General features: G+C 47.5%; 1 protein-coding gene across 6 annotated transcripts in view; it reads left to right on the forward strand.

Annotated features, from left to right (window-relative positions):
* Nucleotides 1-25,061, forward strand: part of LOC117157963 (latrophilin Cirl) — a 364,233-nt gene that overhangs the window by 61,332 nt on the left and 277,840 nt on the right. For 5 of the 6 annotated variants that reach the window (XM_076620305.1, XM_033336387.2, XM_076620306.1 and 2 more), the window contains exon 1: nt 14,841-15,737. The gene's annotated coding sequence lies outside the window, so the exon portion shown is untranslated. Of the gene's footprint in view, nt 1-10,699; nt 10,749-14,840; nt 15,738-25,061 lie in introns of those variants that run through there. The other variant, XM_076620304.1, reaches the window with a different exon arrangement.

The raw sequence follows: 25,061 nt of genomic DNA on the forward strand, positions 1-25,061 counted from the left end.
GTTTTTTGAAAGGACGCGAAGGTTTAGAATCAGCGAGTATTGTGAAACACGAGAAATAGCATGAGACGTGAATCGATGTTGATTTCGTGGAATTCATCTGTCGCGAATTAAATATAATAAAATGTTTCAGTATTCGTCCAGTGGCAAGACAGTTTACATAACTAAAATACGCCAAGTTTCCTCGCAGCTTGTTATTTTTCGTTCACACGATAACAGTTTAAAAAACAGACGCGTTAAATTCTCGTCCCAATAAACGGAGCTCCACCGTGGATAATTCCACCAACGCGCACTTTTTAAATAAAACCAGGTTACCAACGACGATAATTACAAGCGAACAGCTGACAGGATCAAAAAACAGGGTAATATTACGTTTCCAAGATCAGGATTTCGGTCCACGTATTCCATTTAATAATTCCTACGATATTTTGTTGCGGGCTCGCCTTCGTTTACCACGTGCGCATTGTTAATCGTAGAACACTGCAGGACGGAAGGGAGGAGCCGCATATATATATTTACAGGCGGGTTGAATCAAATTAGAGCTCTCTCGTATATCATTCTGCTTGGGAATACGTCGACAACATTAGCAATTCAATTTTTTACGTTTCTGAACTTAATATTAATGCAAGCGACGAGCATCCCTTAAAATTTCAACTGTAAAATTCTGGCGAAATTAACGGTACTGTGAAACGCCGGTCTATACACGTGTATTCACCTTTCTGCCGTCTACCCAGTGAACGTGCACGGTTTGGTTGCTTACGTGCCGATAGTCGAATATTGCTTTAATAAATAGAACGTGTAGCTTGTTATATAGGAATGGCGAGTAGAAGCGTGGTCGCGTAATGTTTTCCCTTTGAAGGAAGAGAACGGAGGGAAAAGAAGAGGAGAGGCTAAACGAGCTACGTTCGTATAACGCTCGAAGAATGCATGGATGTAGAGTGTGAGAAGAAACGTCTAGACAGATAATGCAGCAAACCGACGACGCGTTAGTGGCAGACTTGCAGTCGCGCGAGTTTGTGTGCGAGCGCGAGGAATAGCAGCCTACATTTTGGAACTGACAACAAGACTGATAAAACTTTATCGTCCATTTGTGAGGGACAGCGCTGTCACGAGTGTGAGCCGATCGTGAAGCAGTGGGAACGTCGCGTCGCACCGGTCGAAGAAACGGATAAGAATACCTCCGAGAGATAGGAAAATATCTTTGTACTCTTAAAAGATATCGAAAACGAGCGTCACTTAGCCATCCACCAAACTTCCCCCCGCTGAATTTCATTTATTTCGTCCGACGCGAGGCCTACGTGCTTAAGTGGCGTACGATCGTATCGCGTTCGATAATATTTTTCGTGTATTTGTGTGCCAAATGACATTGAAATTTCGTAAATTCCACGGTATGTCTCACCGTTGCGTTTCGACTTTTAATCCAGCAGCGATTCTGAAATCGCGAATACCACGATCAGCTTCCGTGATCCACGATCAGCTTCCGAGTTTCGATAGATCACTCGTGCAAAAATAGGAAACACGTCTGAGAATTGTAGTGTGAGAATAATACTCGAATAATGCCGATAACGTCGTTTTACAGCTGTACCAGATTATCTGTCGTAATCTCGGTTCGTAACGGATCAGGTAATACCCTTGTTGTTTCCGAACGTTGGAAAAATCCCTCGGTTACGGAGACATCGGCGTTGGCCGATTACAGCGGGAAAAGGGACGATAGGGTGCCGTCCCGTGGCCGTCGCGCATCACTATTTTCCCAAGTGTGTCGTCTCTATCGACAGCTGTCGTCGTGTAGCCGCGCAACCTCGTATCTGAACAAATATTACCAGTGAAGAGATAAGCGACGTTAAGGGGACGCGTAACCGAATTTGATGCAATAACCCAATGGTAGAATGTTTGACTTGCCTTAATCGTCCTTCGGAACGCTTTCTTCGAATCGAGGTTTGCTTCCTTGAAATTATCTTAAGCCTGCAACGTACGCGTCTACTATATCAACTAAACTTATACGAGAATTCTCCACTCGTCCATCGATTTCTATATATTCGTTTCCTTCTTCTAATTCTACGGAAGCCCACATCTGTCGAGTAGTTGTATATAGTTGCTTACAGAATATTTTTCGTGCTAAGTATGCGAATGCTATCGTATGCCGCTATGTGTTTTAGAGATAAGCGTGTTAGCATATGACAAGAGAAAGAATATTCATATATTGATTCTCCGATTGAAAAGGGATAAACAAATACGTATATCTATAGCCTTATTGACAAATTCATTAGCAGGCGCTAGACGAAACGTATTCCTTCCAACTTTGCGCGTATTTCTCATCCCCTTTCCCCGCCCCTTTTTCTATTCCCTACGCGATCTTCCTCAAACTTTATGCGTCTATTAAAAATAACACGAGAAACTTGTTTCAGCAGCGAGCTCTTTTAACCGCGCGACTAAAAATTATTCCTCGGAGACCGATGAAAATCCTCGCGCGGAACACGATCGAATTATAATTCAGCATCAAGGGGGCGCGCCCTCTCACTCGGACCAACTTATTATTCCCGGCAAATGGGCGTTTTCGATAGAGCGAAACGATCTCGATTATCGGTGGATACGTGCGACGCACTGGCGTTAGGGTGTGTTTCGCTATGGAAAAAATTTTTAGCCGTGTAGGGTGGCCCAATATCGAATCAAGATAACGCCGGAAGCGATGCAGGCGGCAGTTCGCGATGAAAATAAATCAGTCCGGGTTTATCCGCCGGAGGTGTTTCCGTCCGAGAACCCGTCGCATTAATAAAACTCCGATCAACCCTTAGACGACTGTCTATCGTTCAGAACGTCCGACGTTAATTAGAAAGGCGTTAATTAATCGAACAATTTCTCGACTGTTTTTCTTCCGATACGTCGAGAGAGAGCTTCGTAATCTCCCTCTATAACAGTGTCGGTATTTCGTTAATCCTTCTTCGATGGTTGCGCGTGTACAAGATAATCCTGATAAAGCGTCTGGAGTAAGTATTCGTACGGTAGTTACGCAAAGGAACGTTTAAAAAATTGTCGTTGATTTATGAGACATCGGTAACCGCAGGTGAGAATCCCTCGTAATTGTCGCCGGCATTTAGCGTTAAATATTTCCTCTTTCTGTCTCTCGTACACCCGCTTTTGCAATCTTGCTTAACCTTTGAAGCAAATCGTTGCATTTGAATCGTCCTGTATAGGAGGAAATTACGGGCCAACGTCGAGGATCGCGCGATCATATCCTTTGGACCTTTGTCATTCTAACTAGGATTCGTCGGGAACACTTTGATCGGTTCTTGATGAAAGTGCGACGGACGTGGCTCGACGTTCGAGAGCTGGTCGATCGAAGTTACGGGCGCGGCTACGCTGATCTAGCGCAGCTTTCGAAAGTTTGGCGGCGCGAGCGTTACCGCGTCGCGATCCGAAAAACGGCGTCGGGACTTTCGAAAGTTTGGACGGCTCGCGGTCGATAACGGCGTCGGTTTCTCATGAATATATTCAGAAGCGGCGGTTGCCGACAGTGCGAGTACGAGACAAAGATGTTAACTGGTGATTGGGGAAACGCTTTCCTCCTTTAAAGATCGTCTTGTTAGCGCAGGACCGCAGGACCCCACGGCATCCGCCCGTCCAAATCTCCTGTGCTCTCCCTCTCGTGGACTTTAATGTCTTCAGTAACTGGCCGTAAAAGAAATTCGTGTGCAACGCAGCGGATTCGTGTGCGTTTCGCGATGCGTACGTATACGTGTACGCAGGCGCGCGTGCAGGCCAAACCGGGAGCCGGGCCCGCGATGTCGCCTCGATTTTATGCAAAACGAGAATCAGCTGTACGTACTTACAATGTATACGCGATAAGGAGCGAACGCGCGGTTGTCGGGCTTTTAAACAGCCCCGTCCACCGGTTCGCCCGGTCCTCGTCGGTCTCTCGGCCGGCATTCTTTCTTCCCGTGGCCGACTTCGCGTTCCTACCGAGTTATAAATTCGCTGGGTAACCGGCGACGCGTTTCGACAGATGAATAGAACTAATGTTGCATCGAACCGATTAAGAGTGATTTACAAAAAAGGAGAGGAGAAATCTTTCGAGACTCGATAAAGGATTAATTATCGCCGGTATAATAGATTTCTTGGGATCGATCGCGAACCAACAGCAACAACGTGATCGAGTTTCGTAAATGACGACTAGGTAGTCGGCGTGGAACGTTGACACAGGGACGACTACGTAGCTTCGTGTCGACGGAACGACGACACTGGCTGCAACATCGGCGGGGAGGATTTTAATTATTATATACTTAATTAAGTTTCCGCGTCGGCGGCATTGTAGTTTGGCTACGGGGGGTCGTTATCTATGCCACACAGTACGCGGATGATTTACTAATAGAAACTACGCGGAATAGTTCGTCTGGTTAAGCCCTTTCGAATACACATTGGTTTATTGTGCGCTGCACCGATGCACTGTACGCCAGTCTAACGAAAGCATCGTACAGCGTACGCCTGTACGCTGGCTGGCTCTATTAAAGCCTCCCCCTTGTACTCGATGTGCACATCGCTGAGCATCTCGAAGCGTGTCTACGCGAACCACCCTGATTCCCCAGATGTATCGATATTATCGTACACATCCGACGACTCCCGATGAGACCGATTCACTGCCGATTATTCTCTAAGAGCTCGCGGAACCAAGAAAAAGAGTGCACGTACTCGTCGCGCCACGAACGTTTTCGACGCGACTTCGTAACTGCTCGTGGCGCACGACGAGACTGATCACCGATGATTACTCTTCGAATATAATCCACCTCGATATTCGTTCTCTTTTCGTACGCTTCAGAGCCACGATATTGGACTAGAATATTCGATACGAACAAGTCGCGAATACTATCTCGGCGATACTCGAAGAACGACGTTGCGTTGGTTTTATATCAATAGGACGTTGCTTTTGAATGTATGATATTCATTTAATAATATAGATAATTATTTGCTCGCGAACTATAACAAGTATCGTCATATGGGACTTGTTCGCTATCGATATCGCATCAAGCCGTGCATTCGCCCCGTGGTAATTGTTTACTTGTAACAATAACATCGGTCAACATTGTCAGACGATACTAATTAGCGGACAAAGTGAACGCTAATGCAATTTATCCCGCGAATAACGCGTTCACGTTCCGTCTATAGAAAAAGAGACTATCATTGAACTATTTGTGACGGAACAGTCTTGTGGTAACAAAACTGATTCGTTCGCGGCCGCTACCGAACCTTCGTTTGGACCGTACAGTTCTTCGACAAAGAGCGACGTCGAAGGGTGGAAAAGAGCAAAGGATTCGGACGAGGCTCGAATTAAAATTCGGTCGTGCGTTCGGCCTGTAGAGCGCCGATTCTTTTTAGACTAATTGAAAATTATTGAAACTCGGCATATGGCTTGGAACAGGTCACCGGATGTCAAAGGCCTGGCTTGGAAAGAGAGAAAGGAGAAGCGGGAGAATGAACGGACGACAGACGCGTGCACGACAGCAGCGACGAAATGCCTTTGGCGATCTCGAATTTCGCGTCGATTATTCCGGGGCCGAGGCTTAATAAAAATGCACGATACGCCGACCGATACAAAGAGGGTTGATTCGAGTGGTGAACAAGCTCCAGCGTGAAACAGCGCTCTGCACACGTGGATTCTGACATCCTAGGAAACAGAAGCAACCCTCGTTAACATTTCCTTCGTCAAACCGCCTTTTGTCAACGTCACCCCTTTCCTATTCCCTCGATAATCAATGGCCGACCGACTAGTTACTATTCGCGATTCGTTCGTACGTGGGACGTGTTTTCCACGAGACGGTAAAGGTCGACTTCCCCGACTTTCGCTTCGTCCACGTCAACGAAGCTATCGAGCGCCTCGCTGATTTTCGCAATCGACAGCGCATAATGCGAATGTTTTGGTTATTTATTTGGAATGGTTTGGTTGTAACAACCGACTGGTGTCCGGACTCGCGCGTTCCACCTTGGGACGCTGCAGGAATTGATCAGTCGACGAGAGAAGAGCCGCGAGGGGAGACAGGGGTAAGCCGAGAAAGGGGGCACTAGAGGCCAGGTACGGTGGCATGATGTTTCCAAGTAAGTGACATTTCGTGTTCCGTCTCGCGGAGGATTTCACCGATGCATGGAACACGGTAAATAAAAATATGTTCGTTTGAAGGAACGAGCTCGATAAGTTTCGGCGAGCAAAATGGCCAACGACGCGAGTCTTTCTTCCCAAGAAACGTATTGATCATGAGCGAGAGTGGGAGCCGAGGATCGATAAATCGAAGCAATCTCGCGGTGAAATACCGGGGTCAGTAATCGAGAGCTCGTTCCCGCGGAGAGTACCGTGCTGGCTAGATGCAATTACCACCTTTTATAGAGAAATTTTCCAGCGATTAATCGATCCGATCGATCAAGACGGCTGTGAGAGACTTTTCACGCTTCGTACACACGTACGACGATTATCTTTCATAGATTAAAAAAGATAAAATTTCTCGCTGACGATGAAAAAAATCCTACTAAAAATATACTACCAACGATGCATCGGTACGTAGATAAATCCAAGAATTAGATGTATCTCAAAACCGGTAACTGAGATCCAGTGGAACGAACGTCTTCGAGATGCCTGTAATGGCGGCAGTAAAACAGTTTGTCATCTTCACCGAATTGTTTGCCTAGAGAGAACGGGTAGCTTTATGACGGAAGTGCGTGATTTGCCGCATAAAAACGTTATCAAGTTGACGAACGATAATTTTCTCAGCATCTTGGGATTAATACGAACTCGCGTATCGTCTCGTCCCGACGGAATTTGTTTGCGCGGAGAAAATGATACGTCGACTCATTAGCAGGCGAGTTTATACAGCCGTGGCGATTAACACGAGCCCGCTAATAGGAACAAATCGTCCTTGGGCCAGCCGTTGCATGAAAGTGCCACGACCGGATCGACGTCTTCGCCTCTGACTCGCGTTTATTTCCCTCTACCACGTTCCTCCGCGTTTCTTCGCCATCCGGCAGATCTCGCATCGATCTCTCGTAGATCTCTCGACGAAGAATCAAAGATTCGCGGAATCAAAAATATCGATTAATCAATTACCGTGATAGGTGTCGGAGGCAAACGCGTTCGAACGTCGACACGTTTCGCGCGGAAACATTTTTCACACGCGTGTCACGCGCAAAAATCCAGAATGATACTTGTGATCGTGTAGGATAGCCTACAGACACACGGTAACAGCGAGCAACATGACCGGCGGAGCTTCTGTCGAGCTTTCTCGCGGAACCTGTCAGTAGCAAATAAAATAAAATCGTGACCGGTGTATTTTTTCCCTGGATGACCGATATCGCGCTCGGCGATTCATTTTTCGCAAGTTTTTTTTTTTTTTACTTCTTCTTAGTTTCACCAGTCTTTTTAAATAGGACATGGATATTTGCGTCTGTAAAGCTTCGATATTTTAAAATTAATTCAGCCTTGAACTTTTCACAGAATAATCAGATTTATATATAACGAGATCCTATTAGTCTTTAATACATGTAATGACGAAAGAAAAGAGGTCTCTTTACCTTGTTCGAATCGTGTACTTTAAATTTCAATATTGTGTATAGAATTTCCGCCAATTGTAGAATAACGAAGCGAGATGCGATAAAGGGATTCCAACGTACAAATGTACAACTACGCGGGAGCAGTTTAGCAATACCGTGTCGCGCGTCGATCATGGAGAAGTACGAGCAACACACGCACCGACCACGTATGTGGAAGATATTTCGTTTCATCGTATGTTCCATCGTTTTTTAAAGTGAAACGTAACGGTACAATCGATATACATATATGTATGTCGTATGGCGGAATGTATTAATGCGCGGTTCGCATGAATGCACTCCTGGAGGAAGCTACGCATACACTGCATTACCACTTACGCAAATAAATACCGTGCTCGGAAGACGTCGTGTAATAATTGCGCGTAATTGTACGTTATATCGAAATCTAAGTGGTTGGTTTTCAGGATTTGTTATCTTCGGTATGATTGCGCAGGACGCGAGCATCGTACGTATGCAGATTCGTAATTAACAGAGAGAGAGAGGGGGGGCAGAGGATAATGGAGAATGATGTAAAACACTTGGCTCGATAAATGTAACGCGGTTAGAGATAAAACACGATTGAATGTTAAAGCGCATAGGATTCTTTCTTAATCTGTCATTAACGTGTAAGTTTAAATCTCGCAGGAGCCTCTCTTAATCCGTTATCATAAGTCATTCGAATATAAAGATGAAACGTACAAGGGAAGTATACCGCAAATATGTAAAGCGTATACTTACAGTAAAATGGACTCTATATGTAAGTAGACTATCGAATAAAAGAGAAAGAAGTAGCGGCGCGAGATATCGATTAATAAACAGGATGGAAGAGGAGATTGCAAGGAAGGATAGATCTTATAAAAACGCGTGGTAAATTTGACGAAGCGCAAGGGATTCCTGCCTAATTTCCTCTCGGAATGGTCCGGATGAAAGAACGGTGGAAGCGAGGTCCCCGGGTGGTGCAGAAGCTTGTTTGAAAAAAACACGACATTAGGAGCTGGTAATTCCGTGGCTGCTGGTGTCCCGGGCTACCATCGAAGCCCGTTATAAATGCGTTACATCGCGTTAGCCGAGGATCCATTTATGAAAAAAGTCGGACGTCGCGCGACCCATGATAATTACAGCGTGTCTTCGGGATTAAATATCTTGGGCGCGCGTGTAATTTGCGCGTCGTTAATGCACGGCGAGGATTAATTTATAGCCGCGAATTACGGAAAATCGGAGAGATCCATCGAATTAATACATGTCTTTGTATCGTGCCTGGATACCATCGAGATCTTGTTGATCTTTCGAACGAAAATTTCATCTTTTCTTCCTACGCTGTCCTTAAATAACCCCGTAACAATGTTACCACGAATAGCCAAGAAACGATAACCTTTATATCCATGCGGATTCATCTCGAGGAAGAAAAAAGGAGAAAAAATAAGGAAGAACTACGAGAATGAAAGGGGCGGGTCTTTATCGAACTATCGGCGTTTCTCGCGCCGATTCCGCCGCGTGTAATTTCACGCCCAAATCGCGGAAGTTATGGGAATAGGGCTCGCGATACAAGGCCGTGAACGGGATCGGCCGTTCTGTGGATCGCGCCAACGTATTTCCTTCGGGGCCCGATCTCGTCGAAAAACAAACACTTAGAGCTAGGTGGTCCCTCATTAAGTTGGCACCACTCCCGACTCGCTTCGGGCTGGTTCCCTTTCGATTCGAGTCGATTTTGGTTACCCCGTAGGGAGGATCTCCAAAAGGGCCGTCGGTCCCTCGGCTCCAATATGCATCCGTGTGTATACGTGTGTACGAATCGCGCAGTACGTTGCTGTGTCTCCACACGTACAAACGCGTGTATAAATGCGAGTATAAATAGCCAGTGTGAGTGAATAAAGCGTGAGTGTGGTAACAGCGAAGTGTGGTAACAGTGTCTCCCCTCCGGCGTTTGCGCTCGCAAACGTCGTGACGTCGAGTGAGACGTTACCTACGCGAAATGAATGCATTCGATACGTGTCACAATTATTATGCCGGCGAACGCCTGTTGGCCGAGAAAAGGAGAAAGATAGACAGAGAGTGATGGAGGAAGGAAGAGAGGGAGAGAGAGAAATGGTGAAAAAGAAAAAGAAAGCGAACTGTGTCGCCACGTGGACGATAGTCTCGTACGCACGTGTTCATAGCATATGTACATGATCCCTGTACGTGTATTTGCACAGTCAATGGAGCGACTCGCAGCACCGATTCCACGGAATTAATCACTGATTTATGTAAAATGCTATTCCGCCAGACGAGACGGATAAATAAACGGGCGTCCTCGAAACGCGTAAATAGACGACGTAGCCGGCCCGATTTATTACACGCGATCGCAGCCTGGAACTTCATTCAGCAGTGGAACGATCCTATAAACTACGCTCGCTTTGTATAGTTTGGTCGCGTTACGATAGTTTTGGCGTAAACGAGAAGAAACATAACAGTCTCGGACGAGTACTGGCGACTATATGCCAGTTGGATCGTCCCTATTTCCAACGAGGCCAATTCCGTGCGAGAGATCATCCCTCGAATCATGGTGACGCGAAAGCAGTCGCGTTATATGTGTGTGTAAGGAAAACGGCCGATAATGGGATTACAGAAAGAGAATGGATTACTGAAATCCCTCGAATGCAAAACCTTACGATAATCTAATACAATGTTCTTTTATCTTGGATACGCCAATGACCACTTATAGTCGCAAGGATATGTTTCGTTATCGGCCACCGGCGTCGTTTCCCTCATCTCGGTCGTTTTTAAAAGCCAAACTACACTTTACCTTCTTCCGTTTGTTGTACGGCAGAGAAACGCACGCTTCGCGAGCTGCGTACAATTGATACACCTTCTATGCGAAGGAATAATCTTTGCACGATATAATGCGAGCATTTCACGCAAATGGGATGGTTCAGCATGCTGTCTTGTCCATAGTGTGATTATAATGGAAGAAATAGTGGGATTAAGGGGGAACGCGTTTAAATGAACCATAGCCATTGGTCGCATAGCGAACGAGTTTCGAGATTCGATCTTGCACGGCCGCGGCCGTGTGTACACGCGGATACGCGAGCCGCGTAGTCGTATAAATAGCTGCTCGGTGAAGCCGATACAGCGTTAATGACCGGCTCGTTTTCTGTTGCAGACACCCGTCAACGACTCGGGACTAGCCGGACGCAGCAACGAAAAATTGCGTGAGTACACTGTACAGAGAGCGGCCAGCCAATCGCTCGATATTTAATCGATATCACGATTCGCCGTTAGATCGTATCGCCGGAACTCTTCCATCGCTTTTCGCCGTGTCACCGCGTAGCCCGGTTCTGCGTTAGGTCGTGGAAGCTCGTCCTGCCATTACAGAAACACGCGACCAACGCCGATTCGATCGTAGCCGGACAAAGAGAATTCTTTCCCACGAGCAGGTGCTGCTACAGTTGCACGGAGGTTGTTACGGAAACATGCCGTAAATGAAGTTATTACGCGTCGTGGCTCGGTAATGCTTACAACACTCGAAGCACGTATACATTTACGTGTGCGGAATTAAGGCGATTCTAGATTTCCGTATAATCTGTTTACCGGTGAATCTACGAATGGCTGATTCGTGATAAGCTTCGACAGTTTCGTCGTACAGGAAAATGTATTTCCTCTTTTTCACGTTTGCGCTTCTCTCGTTCTCGCGGAATAAGCGAATCGTTTAGGGTCAGAAGTGGCGATGTAAAAGGCGAACTCGACTTTGTATATTACGATTAGTTAAGTGATCGTAACACATAGAACGACTGTGCTCGTTAAAGTACATACATAGTATTTATCGGGCACAGGAAGCAACTATAGGCGGCAAAGTATAGTCCGAGCTAGTAGAATCGGCCTTATGCGTGACGTTTAATTCCCCAGCCAGATGTTCCATTCTATCGGACAACGCTGACGCAACACGCGTAAAATACACCGGTCGGAAAAGTCGTTAAAGACCCTTCGTTCCCTGTTCCACGTGTCTCTGCGCGCTCGCTCGCGGAACGTGGGGACTTTGCGTTCTTACGTGTCGTTTCTTCTTCGCGTTTTAGATAGTCGAGCAACATCGTATCGAGCAGGGTAGATTTTAACCCGAGGCTCCCGGCTTATTCGCGCTCGTAACTCGCGAAATCGGTCACGTGTCGTGAAATTCTCGCATCTCGCTTGATACGAGTTTCTATAAAATCAACGAGGCTGTAAAATGATGTCAGACACGCGGAACGAATTCGAATAATGTTCGCTCGTACGACACGGCCGTGTTGCTGTATCGTAAGCGAACTGGACTAATTACTCGAGCGAGAAATATCGATCCGACGTGAGAAGAAGAGAGCGAGACTCGCGAGTCACCGTTTTATTGAAATTTAATTCGCATACCGATAGATTTCTTCATTCTGTTATTCGACAGGTGTTCGATATTTCTCGAAATATGTATGCATGATTAAAACGTCATTGCTACAATCGCGAGGTAATAAAGGATCGTTTTGCCGCTTCATTTTGGAAGGGACTGGTTCGAATTCTTCGCTTTTTACGCGCTGGGACGAACCGTGAAATAGTCAATACCCGATGATGGTACACGAAGGTTAACAGAGAGAACTCGCCCTGACAATGGGCCACCTACTCGCCCCCTCTCCGTCGAACATCCCCGAAATCTCGTTTCAGGCAGCTGCTCGAACGCCATGGAAGCTAGACAGCGACGATTGTCGTAGGTTCGTGAAGTGTGAAAGCGTGCTGCGTCGCTTGGAAACTCATCGTGGACCTTGAGTTTGCGTGGGACACGGTGACGCTTGTAGGGTAAGCAGCGGTATTCGAAACCGTTGAAACGAATCGCGTTTCACCTACGGACACGTGCAAGCTTTCGTCGCGCTGGAAGTTCTCGGCGAGTCGATGATATAGCGTTGATCAGCATTTTCAGCGGACAGAGCTCGTGTATGAAGGGAGCTGTTTCGATTTCGCAAACAGAGGAGAACGGAAAATTCTAATGCGTTGCGATTTTATAGTAACGAGCACCGATTTGTCCTTAGATCAAGCGTGAAACGTGCCAAGAAGTCATGCACTATTGGTATTCTTGGCGTTCTATTGAGTGACTCGTTGGTAATCGTTCGCGTGGATCGTTTACGTAAGCTGGAACATGACGGCATTTGCATTACACAATTGTCTGTACGGCATCTTGGAAAGAATTAGCTTTCTAACGCCCCTGCTCGATGCAAGGGATCGCTGCGTGTTTTAACATCTAATGACAAGTTCTGCGTGGATACGTTGGAAAACAATCGTCGGATTCCTAAGCTCGGACTATGATTATTATTATTTTCCTCGTCGAGTCTGTTCAAATTATCCTACCCTCTTTCGATCATCGATACGATATGGATGCCTTCACAAAGGTGTAATCGTTGCCATCTAATCTTCCATTCCGGTAGTGTAACACCAGTGTCGACGATTTGAGTCGGACAGTTGCATGCGAAAACAGCGGTCGCAAATTCTACGATACTCTGATTGGCGCGTAGCGTCGTCGGATTAAAGCGTCACCGGCCCGTGTCACGGTATCATCGTGATCCTGTAAACGACCCATCGGAGAATACACTCCCTTTTACTATTTATGGACTTTTGGGATTAACGGGAGAAAGCTCGAGAGGGAGCGTGTCTCTTTTGTGAATTCGCTCACACTCTCGAATAGCTGCAACCCACCGGTGACACGTAAAGGGATATAGGGAGAAAAGCTCGGAGTGGGAGAAGGGGATCGTACATTCTCAAGGAAGATCGCGATCTCGGTTGTTTATGCGATACCTCGGAGATAGGGTTGCTCTTTTGTCCAGGGGCGGTTTTCACCGTTCGCAAGAAATACGGATGAATAAATTTCGGGGACATGACGTATTTCACGGACCGGCCGTGTATACACGCTCGGTTACGTGGCCGAAGCGATTCCGCGAACGCTTTACAAGCGTCGCTTTCCTCCCGGACGCTTTAGGAGACTTAACCCGGATCAGCGGGCTGTGATAAGTGACGAAGAAAGCGACGGAGGATTTGTGGTAATCGCGAGACGTTATTGTTTAGCGCGTCGTCGCGTCCTTCCACGTGAAAAAGTCGATGGCGTAAAATCGCGTCGCATCGTTAGAACGATGTAGCCGACTCCTTTAATCGTTCCCGTGCTTAAGCGTTTCGACTCTTGCTCGAGATGGAGCGGAAATATTATTTTTCGATTAGATTAAACGACTCGTAGCTTAACGCTACCTCGATATCGAGACGTTAAGAAGAACACGACAGCAGGGGTGGAGGAAATCCTTGAATTATTTCCTCGTTTCATCCGTCACTCGTATCGTATCGCGATAAACGATCCATTGTAAATTAAAGTGGCAACTAGAACGGCGCAAGCTACGAAGCATCGACGAACTAACAAACAGCGGACCGACCCTCAATGCCGTACTCTTCGATGATCCTCCACAACGAATTGTATTTATCTGCTTCCGATCACTTACAGAATGATCTGGATCAACGAACGAAACGGTTCAATTTGTCGCGTCTCTACGCAGGTCGATCACATCCTCTGTAACGTCAAAGTCTCAAAAATCCGACCACCCCTAACAACCGATCTGTCTCTCTCTCTCTCTCTCTCTCTCTTTTTCTCGGAGAATAGTCGTAAACAGGCGACACATCGAATGTCGGGTGTTCGTTTACGGAGCGATTAGAACACCCTTTGGATCTCACCACCTAACGGTTCACCACTCTCGGCCGCGCACACTACGCTAGGACCGGCCGCCACGCACGCACGGTCGTGCACACACGGGAAAGTAGCGGCGAGCGAGAGGCAGAACGAGAAGATACCAAGAGAGCGCATCTCCTTCGGTCGCCGAGTGCCTCCACCTTGAGAGTTCAGCGACGAGGGCAAGCGGAGAGAGCGTGAACGAGAGAAAGAGCGAGAGCTTTGGAAACCGACAGAGCATTGGTAAGGGAAAGCGGCTGAGAGGTAGGGAGGGAAGGATAGATGGGTGCGAGGAGGAGGTATGGAAAGAGAGTAAAAGAGAAAGAGCGAGAACGGGTGAACCTGGTGGTAAGGGAGGGAAATAGGTTGCCGTCGGGTTCGCGAGAGAGAAGGAAGAAAGGCTTACGGAGGGGCGAGCGGTGGCTAGAAGCGAGCTGGTTGCCGTGGATGGCGAACCGAGGCGATGGGGTGGGTGACTAGGCGCGAGAGGGGAATCACTCGGCTGTCGGAGCGGTGGGGATGCGCGGCGAGCGTCGGTGGTGGGGGCCGACGCTCTCTCGTCCCCCGAGCTCGGTTAGTTTCTCCGTCGACGCCGCTGAAAGCGGATCGAGCGTGTCGTTGTTCTTCCTCGTGGATGATCACCTCGCGGCGAACCGTTCGGAGTCACTGCTGCTTCGTCCTGCCTTACGGGACCCGGTGACTGTTCCGTCGAGTACGATCGTGCGCGATTCGAACGCGTGTCGAACGATCATCGGAATCATGGAGACTCGTGGAAAGCGTGATACACGGTTTGGATAGTGCGCTACGATCGGGGCAGCAGCTGCAATCAACAACGGTGGTGGAGAGATTGAAATTTTTCACAGTGGACCGAACCGACCTACCCCTATGATCGGATGAAACGATTCGTCGAATAGTGCGCGGAAAACATGGTTGTTTCGTGAGAAATTGTTGCGTTTGTTTTTCTTGTGTACTGGGTGGAAAAAAGTTGGCGAGCAGCCCTGTTGCTCGTTTCGTACGGTGCGTATCATCGTGAGTTGTTTATTCCTCGAGCGTTCTTGCGTTCGAGCGTAGTGAGAACTAGCAACCGGTTCACCACAGTGAGGAGTATAATTTATCAGGCCGTTTGAAGAGACGCGAGAGTTCTCGGTATTTAGCGGTGTGCGATCAACGAACAGAGGAAGGGAGGAAATTTCCAAGGACCGCTTCCTCGTGCCTCGAGGCTACCGAGAGAAGCGAACGCCGAGCCGTCGGACGCTTGGTCGTGCTCCGATCGGTCCATCGATCTTGCGGAAGTACGGCTCGATTTGCCGCGACCAAGGATCCTTTCCTCGTGTCCCGTCGACGTTGATTTTTCTCGCTCTAGCTCGACTCGATTGGATAGCTACGGGACCGGAGTGCTTCTCATGTGTCAGTGACAGTTCTGTGCGTTCCGATTTAAATTCCTCGTGCGATGTACCCAGACCACGCCGTCTTCGTCTTCCATCTTGTAAGTACCCGAGTCGTATTCTATCGGCGTGATCTGTGCGCGCTCGAAATTCAATAAAAACTCGAGAGGTTCCCGCGCTTTTCCAACGCGTGAACGACGACTAAAACACACGACTCGGTTCGTTCTGGATAAAAGCGTTTGAAAATCAAGAGAAGCAGCTCGTGGCAGCGTGCACACGGTATCCTCTGTCGTGAAAGCAAAGGTCGCGAGAAGCGACGGCACCGGTGACTTTGACACGTCCCGCGGGAAGACCTCGCATTAGGTCTCGTTTTACGAGCCAATGCTCAAAGCTTTGCAACGGCTGTGCTTAGTCCGTGGTAACCACAAACGCGTTGTGTGTACACGTGATCCGAGAATTCTATGCGCGTATACATAGTTGACCCTCGTGCACGTATTTCGGAGTACGGTGAACGAGGCTTGACCTCGAAAAGAATACTCGACGAGTATCCTTCGAAGATTCGGAGTTTCAAAGATACGCGCGTTGTTACCTCCTAGCGTTGTTACCTTCGTTTGTAATCGCGTTCGTAGCCAGCTATCCGGATATTGGAATTAAAGCCCGTTCGTTAGATCGACGCGTTACCCGTTGAATCGAGCGTTCGTGATTAGTTGGTGAACAAACCATCCACTGCTGTTTCGTATTACACGTTCGTAGACCTTTGATTTTCGCGGCAGAAATTCGTGAAATTTCATGCCGTGTGTGCTGAAGGCTACGTGCCTCTGGCTGCTCCTCTGGGAGAATAAGTTACGACCGGCCGTAAGAAACTTCGGATAGAAGTTGCTGGAAATTTAGGTGACGCCGGTGATCGAAGGCCTCTGGAGAGGAGAGCCGCGTGTGATTCATTTATATCAATATTAGAGCACGTAGGGCGATTACGGCTAACATTCCCGCGATACTTTGTTTTTCTTTCTTGGTTTATCGTCTCGGAGCTTGATTACCGCGATCATCGATCAGATCGTTTAACGAAGAAAACGCTCGAAACAACGATTCGAAGTATCGATAGATAACGCGAGCTCACGGGTTCGCGATAACGGTTCGATTCGTGACATCTGCGGTGCATGCTCGGCCCCCGATGACATTTGCCGTCGGTATTCCACTGTTCTTGCGTTCTAGTCTGATCGCTTTCACAAATGGTGAATCGCCGGTCTTTCGTTCGTTCGCGGAAAAACCGTGCTCCGTTAATCCGTTCTCCCACGAGAGAACGAGTCGCGCGCACCACTCGTCGAGGCAGGCTTTTTTTCCTCTCGAAGGTCACGACACTCGTCGTTTTTTCGGCTGTCTGCCATCGAAGCCCCCTGTGCACAGGCCCGTGTATCGGAATATTGGAAAACCGTGTCGCCTCAAAACTCCGACAAATACATCAATAGAAGCGCATTCGTCGAACGAAACGCTCCGAGCGCACCGACGAGATACCAGTGTTTTCCCAAGATTTTTGTATTTGCCCGGTCAATTAAGTCCGACCGTGTTTGCGCTCGTTTACACGAACGCTCGTCGTCACGACGAGCTAATTAAGCTTACAAGCGCTTGTTTTTGTCGAATGATTCGCAACGTCTTGCACGCTGCATCGTTCTCCCCTGCGACCTTCCTTCTATCTATCTATCTTTCTTTCTTTCTTTCTTTCTTTCTTTCTTTCCTCGTTCGCTTTCATCTTTTACGATTCGCGGTGAGAATCGCGTTTTCACGCGTGTTTCGGTCACGAACGCGCAAACGTGATCGTGTATCTGGAACGACGACGTGTCCGACCGTGACCGGCCATTTCTTCTCGAATTACGCGATGAAAAGCGAAAATTATTTGCCAAATCGTTTCTGTCGGTAACGACTCAGTTGCCTTTGATTTTCCGCTCTCATCCGTGTTCGCGTGTCAAACTGTTTCGAAACGACAGTCACCGACAGTGGCTTACCGCTTAATTTATACTCCGATTCATTCTCGATTCCGCTTTTTACACCTCCGCGCAGAATCCTTATGAAACATGCAGAGGACATGCCGATGAAAAAGTTGAGAAACGGGTGCAGGTGGCGAAGATACACGAGGAAACAGGAAATACCTGAATCCATTTCGGACGATCGTATCTCTCGGGAAACGAGTGACCACCTTCGCCGCTGCCTCCATCGGTTGCCTCGCCTCGCCGTATTTACTTTGCCGTGAGTGGAAACGGTGCTGGTTTTAATATCGTTCGTTCATTGACTCGTAGCGTTTCGCAATCCGCGAGTATCTCGCCTTACTTTCGTACTGGTTTCGAAAGGGGAAATTTCGTTTGTCCATAAACCATAAATCCACAGAACCGACTGATCGGGTAATTTTATGGGCTTATACTCGCAGTAATCGCGATAGGGAGGTACCGAAAAGTTTCTGTGCAGCGTAACTAAGAATTATGAGAATTTGTTACGCGCGTTTTCCATACTAGGAAAGACGTAAATTCAGGTATATAGGCAAAGTGTCTATCAAACACTCGTTTCTGCGAAGTTTTCGTCCCAAACGTGTATATTATATAATTTATCCTTGTTTCGGGTATTCCCTTCTCGAGAAGGATTTTAGGCTATTTATTTTTATATGTTTACGTAAGTAGCGACAGGTATGCGAATCTGTTCGCGTTACGATTGCGAGGTCGTTGCGACACCATTGCGAATAGAGGGCATAATTACGACCGAAACACCTCGTTACGAATAGTTTCGTCCTTGTACCGTTAGAATCTCGCGAGCAAAACGATTTTCAAGCGGACACGAGCGCCGGTGGCATCGCTCGATTATCCCCGTTGCTCAATCCGAAACCGTAGATCAAGCCGGCCGTTACAATATTCACGGTGGGACTTTGGCGTTCGACGAAATAACACGTTTCGCGCGTTTCCTTCGAAACTCGCTGGAACGTAACGCGTCGACGAGCATTTTTCGCGCGTTCAACCGGCTCGCTCGCGAGTTTTCTCTCTCTGTCTCTCTCTCTCTCTTCCTCTTTCTCCGTTCAACGTATACGTGTGTGTACGGAGACGTGGCATCGACGTGGCGCGCGATCATAATGTTAAATCGCGGCCGTCCGGCTCGGTCCGGTGTGTGTATCGTGCCGAACGCGGCGCGTACGGTGCCGATAAACTTAGTAATGGCAGAAAAATTGCCGCGATTAAGGTTGAAAACACATCCAGCAACCGCCATTTTCTCACAACACCTGCGAATTACGCGTAATTGCCGTTCCTTCGTCCCGTTCCATCTCTACCGGCGATCCGTTCCTGGGAACCCGAGGGCAGTTCATTGTCTAACGCCGCGTACGCCGTGTCCGTGTCACGAAAGAGAGAGGAAGAAAGATAAAGATAGAGAAAGACGGTATAGGGATAATCGTCATGTCGAATCGAAAATTAACGTTAAATCGTGGCCCTACGGATCGTTCGTCCTTAGACGGAGTAGGATCGTGCGGAGCCGCGAAGAAAAACACGCTCGCACCGAAACATCCGTTCATCTGACGTTCGGATCATCCGTGTCGAATCACGGAACTGTTAAATTTCCGCGGGATTATAGACGACCATCGTCGATGCTGGATCGAGGACCCGTTGGATATATCACGATTTTATTTCTCGCGATCCGACACGGAAAATCGTCAAAGCGTCGCACTAGTATATACGTTGTATCGAAATTACAATCGAATTCGCTATCGAAACATCGAAGGCTGAGATATTCGAAATCGTTTGGAATAAAGTCTCGAATAATTTCCAACGATTCTAGAAAAAAGGAGTAGTTTCGATTTGTAACGCGAAGAACGCGGCGGAGAGGCGAGCGAGATCGATATTTGGTTTTTGAGCTTGAAGCAACGAGCGCATTTCGGCATTGTTTTCTCTCCGCTTTATAGAAATTTCCTTGGAACATGGCTCGAATACGGGGCGCCGAGGATTATTAACGACGCCGCGTTATCGGCGTTTCTGACGCGAGAACGCGCTGATACTCGCGGGCGGCGGCACGGTGTTTCGATAGGCGATGAGCGCGGCCCGGAATATACGTAACGGTGTTGGAGCCGTTGGCGGTTTCGCGATATCGATTGTTTTCACGGCCCCGTGTCGTGCTTCGGAATAGTTGGCGAGCACGAGTGCGGAAAATGCGTAACATTATCCTACTCGGGCATGCATGCTTCTAAGTGGTAGGTTCGAGTTGCAATTCTCTCCTCCTCCACCCTCTCTTTGTCTCTCTTTCACCCTATTGGAGATTCGGGGCGCATGTTCGAGTCGTGGACTGGCATTTCACGATCGAATCGCTCTCTTTCCCGGAAAATGTTATTCGATGATTAACTATTCATACGAAGTCGCGATAGACATTTATATCTGGATAATTGTAATCTGTTTGGGATCAGACGTTCGACGATTTAACGTTTCGTTTGTTCCCAAAGATTTCCATTATCAGACGATTCTCGGTTTGGAGAAGTAAATTCTAGTACGAGGCATATGAGGTACGAGTTGTTGGTTTTGTAATCGAGTAAGAACGGAATACGGTAGAACTAGGAAATATTTATTTAAATTCATCGGGGGTCAAACAGTTCGTGCAAGTGGAATTTATATAATGATAGCTCATTCATTTTCGCGCTCCTAGTGATTTTTAAGTGACTTCTAATGGATCCAACGAGCAGAAGATCGTTTAATCGAACTAACTAACTAACTAAAATTTCATTCGTATAAACGAATATTAGATAAATGGATTTTCGTTGTATCGCGCAACAAGACAGGCAGTTTCGAAATACTAATTTTAGCTATCACTCGTTGGAGACAGTTTTGCGAAAATATGACCCGCAATATGCAAATTTCTACGTTCTGAAAATACTTTCGTGTCAGATTTAATCAGACCGTTTAAAGAATCATCGATGCAATGATAGTGGCAAGAATACGAACGAGGGTGGAAGAAAGTGGTTTTACTGAGGCGAGTTCGATTCAACTGTTCGCGGCGATTTGAAACGTAGCTTGCACAATGGTTTTACGCACGTGCACGCACACGGTCACGCGGACGCGTCACACGCAGCGCGTACACGAGTGGCCTCTTATCGGGTGGAAGAACGCGCGTAGCCGCGTATGTAGGAGGCGTGTTTGCGAAGTTATGGTGTCCACGAGCTTTTATGGGCTGGCCCTGCAAGTATACCTGTGTGTTCACGTTTGCGAGTTTGTGGCGCGTGTAAACGCACACACGCGTACGCGTGCTACTTTGAGAGCGCGGAACAGGCTCGATCAGGACTTGGCCGTAGCAAATAACTACACGTGTCCAATTAGACACGCGAAACTGTTACTCGATAGTGGATACTCTGTAACCGCGGGAACGTCGGGACGACCTCGGGATTTCGTCCCGTAATTAGACGGCGCGAACCATCGACTGCGCAATTTTCTCATTTCGCAACCGCCGCATGAGAAACCCGTCTCCTTTTCTGGTGCGCGGGAATATCTGTCGGCATGCTCGAAAACGAACGACTCGTACGTTTTCGGTTTCTTCGAGATCTCTTCGATGGAAAGATTTTTGCTTCTGTCGCGATGACAGACGTGGTTTCTATTGCCAGCCATCGATGCTCGATCTGAACGAGCGCGCTTCGATGCTTCTACCCTTGACTGGTAGGGTGTAATACTTGCTATGAGACTGGTAGGGTAAACCAGATCCGGTTATGACCAAAAAGACCGGTACGTTATAATAATAACTACAAGCTTCCATTGATCGAATATAAAATACGTTTATGAAATGCACGTAATTATATACCCATTGAAAATCTGAGGAAAAAGGAAGGTAAAGAATAGTACCACTTAAATTTAAGTATGTAGTTCGCTTACTTACTCGTCGCCAGATGTTTGCCATATCAGAGTCTATCTCCTCGTCCTATGTATTTCCGAGATTTCACTGCTACAAGCAGTCTGCTGTCCCGTGGTTGCGCGCCAGACTTCATTCTCTTAAAAGCATGTCCCTTCTGTTTGGCGGGGAGGACGGAGAGCAATGGGATCGCAGGGTCGGCTTTTCGTAAGCGTAATTTGCGCGTAATTATCGCGGATAGCGATACAGCTAGCTGCGATGAACCATTTATGTGATTAATAGAGGCCGGTAGTTCGCGAGCCTACGGCTCTGTTCTTCTCCTTCGGCCGACGCCGCATCGCCGCCGCCGGTCGGCGTGTCTACCTGCGCGCGTGCACGTACACGTACACCTACGTATGCATGTACGAGAGATTCTCGCTCGAGGTATGCTATTATCATAATTGCCGCCAATAACGGCCCGTGATTGGCGCACTTCACGCTTACCTAGTGCTCTTTTTCGGAAGTTTTGCATCCTTTGGCCGCGCTGCCCTTCTCTCTGGCCCCGTCTTCCTCGCTCCCACTTTCCCCCTTGCTGTTCACCCCTTTTTTTCTCGTCTACCTGTGCCAGCTCTCTCGCCGATCGTTTCCTCCCTCTTTGGCTCCACGTCTCGCTTCTCGCGCGAGGATCCAGAGTATCTCGAACGATGTCTGAATCGTTGTTCGCATCTGCACATGTTACAATCCGTGATTTGAAATTCCCGAGAGGTGAGAATCGCAGCCGGCAAACATACGATACACGGAGAAAATTAATCCAAAGGAATTCGACGCGATTCCAACTCCTTTTCGGCCTCTTCTAACAGTCGTACCTTCTTCGTCCCTTTCCGCTCTTACTTATGGCAGTCGCTTATTCTTCCGGAGTATACGTCTGTGTTACTTCTTTATCGTACTTTTCTTCTATCTCGCTCCTCTTTCTACTTGCAACAACTAGGCAGAGCAGGTTACACGGCGAAAAATATTACTTTCGATGGAAGCACGTCTTGGGGCGTAAACCCCCTTTTCATCCGTTACTCGCTGCGAAACGACCCGTCGATTTGACTACCTCGTACTTCGCACGACTGTCGTCTCTTTCCTTGTAACCTGTCTACCACTTCTTGCCTCTCGTTTCTTCGACTTCCCACGGGAGGAGCGGGATAAGGTGAAAGGACAGGCGAGACTCTGGTTGCAGCGAGAGATCTCGTTGTTGAAAATGGTACGCCGTTGTTGTAGAACGACGATGCCGACAACACGGGAGGGCCACGTCGAGTTCCGCGTTTTTCTCGCCGTACCGGCCGGTGTAGTTTATTTAAATTTCACGACGCAACAGCGCGTCGCAAACGTAATCGCCGCGAATCTCGACCAGTTGCGACATTATTACGGCGTGACTCAAGAAACGGGCCAATTCCAAGTACGGAACAGTGGCAACCGTTCCTTATAAACTCGCTGTTCGTCATTTCCTTTTCGCGAAACGGAGGATTGTTACGTTCAAGTCGTTCTCCTTTAAATTGCATCGTGCAGCGATTGATGCGCCGCGTAAAAATGCAAATATCTAGCAATTCCAATGGATACGCAGATTATCGTACTCTTCAACGTGGCATGTTTTAAGTGACACATTATCTTTGCAGAAGGATGAGCATCGCAGAAGGTCAAATTAATTACAGAATATGCAGAAAATATCAATTTTTTATTCACTTATTTACATAATACGTATATGTGTTACATTTTAATTACATTCTCGACGTACCCCTTTGAATTTTTTCCTTCTCTATTCACATTCTGAATTTACATATATTTATTCTCTATTTGCATATGTATATCATTGTCATAGCAGGATCATAGTTCTTTCAGCGATCTAATATCTAAAAATAGATCTGATATATACTAGACTGTACAACTGTAGGAACAAGTTTAATGGTTAATGTCTCGTAAACCTTGGCTCTCCAATCCCCGATAACGATCTGTTGCGAGCTCTAAGGCCTAACAAATTAGTCTCATGTTCGCTAAAAGATACGGCCAACGCTAAAAATCGTCCACGTAAGCCGTTAAAATAGCCAAGGCCGTTTCGAGTCGCGTGCTTGACTGTCCGGCACATTTTCTCTGACCGCTATAATCGCGGGTGACGCACTACCGCAGAAAACACGACGGGAACGGTGGTGTCCGATGTGTCAGCGAGACGCGCGTCAAAGGTTTTAATCTGGTTGTATCAGATCGTTGGCTTTTTGCGCTCACGCGCCGCGACGCGTCAGGCCAGACCGGCTGGGCGCGTGCAACTGACATTTTGCAAAATCAACCTCTCTCGTTTACGAAATCGCGTCACCGCGAGAAAGGGGGAGCAAAAAAATGCTCTCTCCCTCTCTCTTCATGGAAATGCCGGCTCGTAGGCGCTGGATCTGCCCCAACGCGTTTCATCGAACGTATCCACGTGCTCGTTTCGCTCGAGACATAATTTATGCGCGGTTACGATCTGAACAAGGTGTTCCTCTTCTTTTTCCTTCGTTATTGAAAAGCATTACGAGTCGTTTATTGCCTATATTTACATATCATAGGATAGCGTAGAACTTTTCCGATCGTCGAATAGTCCCGTGATTGCATTTGGAAAAACGCTTCATAGCCTTGGGTGTACTTCTCTACCGTGGTAACAGTAAGGCTAGTACGTGATTATTTCTTTGGATGGCGTATGACAAACAGCGTAAGACAAAGGTAATAATTGAAGAATTCGCAACCGCGAGGAGGCTTCTCCAATATTTAACTCGTATTTATTGGAAGTGGAAATAGAGGCGATCAATTTGGTTTCAGGTTGGTGAAAGTACTTTATATTTAGGTGAACTTTGTTGGTTTACTAAAATTATTGCTGCGACCCTTGCGAGCGTTTCTGCGATCGAAGGATTAGGATTTTACCAAAATCACTTACCTTGTACAATTTTCTATTCGTCTTGTAACGTACGCAAAGTACTTCTTTCTCACAATACGCGCGTCCAACACGTACGAGTCACTCTCCGAAGCAATATTTTCTCGGAAGGTGAATTTAGACGGTCCCCGGGCGAGGGAAGAAATTCGCCCGAGTCTACGTGTCGACAGGGCCGTGGAACACCTTACAAGTGAGAGTCACGCATTGACAGTTTGGTAATGGAGCCCGGCTCGCTACCAGATTCAACGGAGACGCCTGGTATAGACGTATCTCGTTGGTCGATATTACCTTTTGGCGACCTGAAAACGTAGCGTTGGTGCTACGGTGCTCTTTCGTTGCGTCAAAAGAGCGTGCGAACACGTAGCCATCCGGCCACACGTGCACGCGTGCATCGTACGATCGTTTGTCTGTGTACATCAAGGGAGAGACTCTATTCGGGTGTACGCGTGAGCCTGGTGCACGCCATAGATGCGCTCGAAAACGCGGAGAGCCGGTGCAACCACCTACATTCACATCGAAACCCACTTTGCCACGCGGCGACAGACACACGATAAAGGGGAAACAGCTAAATGCCTTGTCAGCAATGGTGTGTGGCCGCGCCAATGGCGTCCGACAGGGTCGCTACAATCAATATATGGTGTAACTATCG

Source organism: Bombus vancouverensis, chromosome 7, assembly GCF_051014615.1.
Source record: "Bombus vancouverensis nearcticus chromosome 7, iyBomVanc1_principal, whole genome shotgun sequence".
In the NCBI taxonomy this organism is placed as follows: Eukaryota; Metazoa; Arthropoda; class Insecta; order Hymenoptera; family Apidae; genus Bombus; species Bombus vancouverensis.